This window comes from Coregonus clupeaformis, unplaced genomic scaffold (genome assembly GCF_020615455.1).
Source record: "Coregonus clupeaformis isolate EN_2021a unplaced genomic scaffold, ASM2061545v1 scaf2044, whole genome shotgun sequence".
Taxonomy (NCBI): Eukaryota; Metazoa; Chordata; class Actinopteri; order Salmoniformes; family Salmonidae; genus Coregonus; species Coregonus clupeaformis.
The window spans coordinates 70,154-75,000 of NW_025535498.1; the positions used below are offsets into that span (position 1 = coordinate 70,154).

Here is a 4,847-nt window from a genome sequence, read left to right on the forward strand (position 1 = left end):
GCCTGATCTATCCTCCAGAAATCCCTCAGAAATCCTTCCTCTTCCTATCAAGGCCTGATCTATCCTCCAGAAACCCTTCCTCTCCCCTATCAAGGCCTGAACTATCCTCCAGAAACCCTTCCTCTCCCTATCAAGGCCTGGAACTATCCTCCAGAAACCCTTCCTCTCCCTATCAAGGCCTGAACTATCCTCCAGAAACCCTTCCTCTCCCTATCAAGGCCTGAACTATCCTCCAGCAACCCTTCCTCTCCTATCAAGGCCTGAACTATCCTCCAGAAACCCTTCCTCTTCCTATCAAGGCCTGAACTATCCTCCAGAAACCCTTCCTCTCCCTATCAAGGCCTGAACTATCCTCCAGAAACCCTTCCCTCTTCCTATCAAGGCCTGAACTATCCTCCAGAAACCCTTCCTCTCTCCTATCAAGGCCTGAACTATCCTCCAGAAACCCTTCCTCTCCCTATCAAGGCCTGAACTATCCTCCAGAAACCCTTCCTCTCCCTATCAAGGTCTGAACTATCCCCAGAAACCCTTCCTCTCCCTATCAAGGCCTGAACTATCCTCCAGAAACCCTTCCTCTCCCTATCAAGGCCTGAACTATCCTCCAGAAACCCTTCCTCTCCCTATCAAGGCCTGAACTATCCTCCAGAAACCCTCCCTCTCCTACCAAGGCCTGAACTATCCTCCAGAAACCCTTCCTCTCCCTATCAAGGCCTGAACTATCCTCCAGAAACCCTTCCTCTCCCTATCAAGGCCTGAACTATCCTCCAGAAACCCTTCTCCTCTCCTATCAAGGCCTGAACTATCCTCCAGAAACCCCTTCCTCTCCCTATCAAGGCCTGAACTATTCTCCAGAAACCCTTCCTCTCCCTACCAAGGCCTGAACTATCCTCCAGAAACCCTTCCTCTCCCTATCAAGGTCTGAACCTATCCTCCAGAAACCCTTCCTCTCCCTATCAAGGCCTGAACTATCCTCCAGAAACCCTTCCTCTCCCTATCAAGGCCTGCACTATCCTCCAGAAACCCTTCCTCTCCCTATCAAGGCCTGAACTATCCTCCAGAAACCCTTCCTCTCCCTATCAAGGCCTGAACTATCCTCCAGAAACCCTTCCTCTTCCTATCAAGGCCTGAACTATCCTCCAGAAACCCTTCCTCTCCCTATCAAGGCCTGAACTATCCTCCAGAAACCCTTCCTCTCTATCAAGGTCTGAACTATCCCCCAGAAACCCTTCCTCTCCCTATCAAGGCCTGAACTATCCTCCAGAAACCCTTCCTCTCCCTATCAAGGCCTGAACTATCCTCCAGAAACCCTTCCTCTCCCTATCAAGGCCTGAACTATCCTCCAGAAACCCTTCCTCTCCCTACCAAGGCCTGAACTATCCTCCAGAAACCCTTCCTCTCCCTATCAAGGTCTGAACTATCCTCCAGAAACCCTTCCTCTCCTATCAAGGCCTGAACTATCCTCCAGAAACCCTTCTCTCCCTATCAAGGCCTGAACTATCCTCCAGAAACCCTTCCTCTCCCTATCAAGGCCTGAACTATCCTCCAGAAACCCTTCCTCTTCCTATCAAGGCCTGAACTGTCCTCCAGAAACCCTTCCTCTCCTATCAAGGCCTGAACTATCCTCCAGAAACCCTTCCTCTCCCTATCAAGGCCTGAACTATCCTCCAGAAACCCTTCCTCTCCCTATCAAGACCTGAACTATCCTCCAGAAACCCTTCCTCTTCCCTATCAAGGCCTGAACTATCCCCCAGAAATCCTTCCTCTCCCTATCAAGGCCTGATCTATCCTCCAGAAATCCCTCAGAAAGCCTTCCTCTTCCTATCAAGGCCTGATCTATCCTCTAGAAATCCCTCAGAAATCCTTCCTCTTCCTATCAAGGCCTGATCTATCCTCCAGAAACCCTTCCTCTCCCTATCAAGGCCTGGAACTATCCTCCAGAAACCCTTCCTCTCCCTATCAAGGCCTGAACTATCCTCCAGAAACCCTTCCTCTCCCTATCAAGGCCTGAACTATCCTCCAGAAACCCTTTCCTCTCCCTATCAAGGCCTGAACTATCCTCCAGCAACCCTTCCTCTCCCTATCAAGGCCTGGAACTATCCTCCAGAAACCCTCCTCTTCCTATCAAGGCCTGAACTATCCTCCAGAAACCCTTCCTCTCCCTATCAAGGCCTGAACTATCCTCCAGAAACCCTTCCTCTCCCTATCAAGGTCTGAACTATCCCCCAGAAACCCTTCCTCTCCCTATCAAGGCCTGAACTATCCTCCAGAAACCCTTCCTCTCCTATCAAGGCCTGAACTATCCTCCAGAAACCCTTCCTCTCCCTTTCAAGGCCCTGAACTATCCTCCAGAAACCCTCTTCCTCTCCCTATCAAGGCCTGAACTATCCTCCAGAAACCCTTCTCTCCCTACCAAGGCCTGAACTATCCTCCAGAAACCCTTCCTCTCCCTATCAAGGTCTGAACTATCCTCCAGAAACCCTTCCTCTCCCTATCAAGGCCTGAACTATCCTCCAGAAACCCTTCCTCTCCCTATCAAGGCCTGAACTATCCTCCAGAAACCCTTCCTCTCCCTATCAAGGCCCTGAACTATCCTCCAGAAACCCTTCCTCTCTCTATCAAGGCCTGAACTGTCCTCCAGAAACCCTTCTCTCCTCTATCAAGGCCTGAACTATCCTCCAGAAACCCTTCCTCTCCCTATCAAGGCCTGAACTATCCTCCAGAAACCCTTCCTCTCCCTATCAAGACCTGAACTATCCTCCAGAAACCCTTCCTCTCCCTATCAAGGCCTGAACTATCCTCCAGAAACCCTTCCTCTCCCCATCAAGGCCTGAACTATCCTCCAGAAACCCTTCCTCTCCCTATCAAGGCCTGAACTATCCTCTCAGAAACCCTTCCTCTCCCTATCAAGGCCTGAACTATCCTCCAGAAACCCTTCCTCTCCCTATCAAGGCCTGAACTATCCTCCAGAAACCCTTCCTCTCCCTATCAAGGCCTGAACTATCCTCCAGAAACCCTTCCTCTCCCTATCAAGGCCTGAACTGTCCTCCAGAAACCCTTCTTCTCCCTATCAAGGCCTGAACTATCCTCCAGAAACCTTCCTCTCTATCAAGGCCTGAACTATCCTCCAGAAACCCCTTCCTCTCCCTATCAAGGCTTAGCTATCCTCCAGAAATCCTTCCTCTTCCTATCAAGGCCTGATCTATCCTCCAGAAATCCCCCAGAAATCCTTCCTCTCCCTATCAAGGCCTGATCTATCCTCCAGAAATCTCTCAGAAAGCCTTCCTCTTCCTATCAAGGCCTGATCTATCCTCCAGAAATCCCTCAGAAAGCCTTCCTCTTCCTATCAAGGCCTGATCTATTCTCCAGAAATCCCTCAGAAAGCCTTCCTCTTCCTATCAAGGCCTGATCTATCCTCCAGAAATCCCTCAGAAAGCCTTCCTCTTCCTCCCTCTGTTGGTTTCGTGTTTGTTTATCTATGTCCTAATTCTTGTTGTTGTCCCTGTTGGGTTTATAGTCTTCCTGTCCCATTCCTTCCATTTGTTGCCTGATGATTCAGCACATCATGAGTCTTGCAAGAAAGTCTCTCCAAACTATTTCCACAAAAGAAAAGTATCTTCCAATTCCTCTAGATGGGCAGAACATAACTAAACGTAACTAAACCGTTCACATATAAAAACATTTAAGTGCTGCTGCTCATGGAATTGGTTGCTAGGAGATGATCATGAAATTGGTTGCTAGGTGATGCACCCCCATATCCTGCAACTCATACTCCGCCGAAGTACAGGCACCCAGGGGAGGACAGTTAACGTCAGTCCCACCAAGCCTTCTAAGGAAGGCTACACGTCTCTCTGGTTCGATGACTGTGGGACAAGGTTGTGAACTCCAACCCGGCTTAACAGCCTTCGTCAACTCGTTTGTGCTAGTCATCTTACTTACAACCAGCTAGCGAAGCTAAACAGGGCGAATGAATCCGCTTCCGGTGAGGCACAGTGTTCATTGGCCCCCAGTAGAGGGCGCCAGCGCCCAAACTCCCCATACATTTTTTGTACCGAGTTGACCGACTGAAAGTGAACTCTCCTCTCCTCTTCTCTTCAGGGACTCAGACTGCAGTAGAAAACTGAAGAATGTAAGTATCTCAATTAAATTAAATTCAATTTAAGGGGTTTTATTGGCATGGGGAAACATATGTTTACATTGCCAAAGCAAGAGTAAACATCTAAAAGTGAAATAGATAATAAACAAAAGTGAAATGAACAGTAAACATTACACTAACTAAAGTTTCAAACTAAAAAAGACATTTCAAATGCCATATTATGTGCAAATAGTTAAGGCACAAAAGGTAAGATAAATAAACATAAATATGGGTTTTATTTACAATGGTGTTTGTTCTTCACTGGTTGCCCTTTTCTTGTGGCAACAGGTCACAAATATTGCTGCTGTGATGGCACACTGTGGTATTTCACCCAATAGATATGGGAGTTTATCCAAATTGGATTTGTTTTCGAATTCTTTGTGGGTCTGTGTAATCTGAGGGAAATATGTGTCTCTAATATGGTCATACATTTGGCAGGAGGTTAGGAAGTGCAGCTCAGTTTGCACCTCATTTTGTGGGCAGTGTGCACATAGCCTGTCTTCTCTTGAGAGCCTGAGGTCTCCCTCTCTCTCTCCCTCTCACTCTCACTCTCACTCTCTCTCTCCCTCTCCCTCTCACTCTCTGTCTGTCACCCTTCATTCTATCTCTCTCTCTCTCTCTATCTGTCTCTCTCTCTCCCTCTCCCTCTCTCTCTCTCTCTCTCTCTCTCCCTCTCTCCCTCTCTCTCTCTCTCCTCTCTCTCTCTCTCTCTCTG

General features: G+C 48.4%; 1 long non-coding RNA gene across 1 annotated transcript in view; it reads left to right on the forward strand.

Annotated features, from left to right (window-relative positions):
* The first annotated feature begins 4,091 nt into the window (after nucleotides 1-4,091).
* Nucleotides 4,092-4,847, forward strand: part of LOC123488198 — a 2,252-nt gene continuing 1,496 nt past the window's right edge. The window contains exon 1 of the long non-coding RNA XR_006659947.1: nucleotides 4,092-4,126. This is a non-coding gene — a long non-coding RNA (uncharacterized LOC123488198). The remainder of the gene's footprint in view (nucleotides 4,127-4,847) is intronic.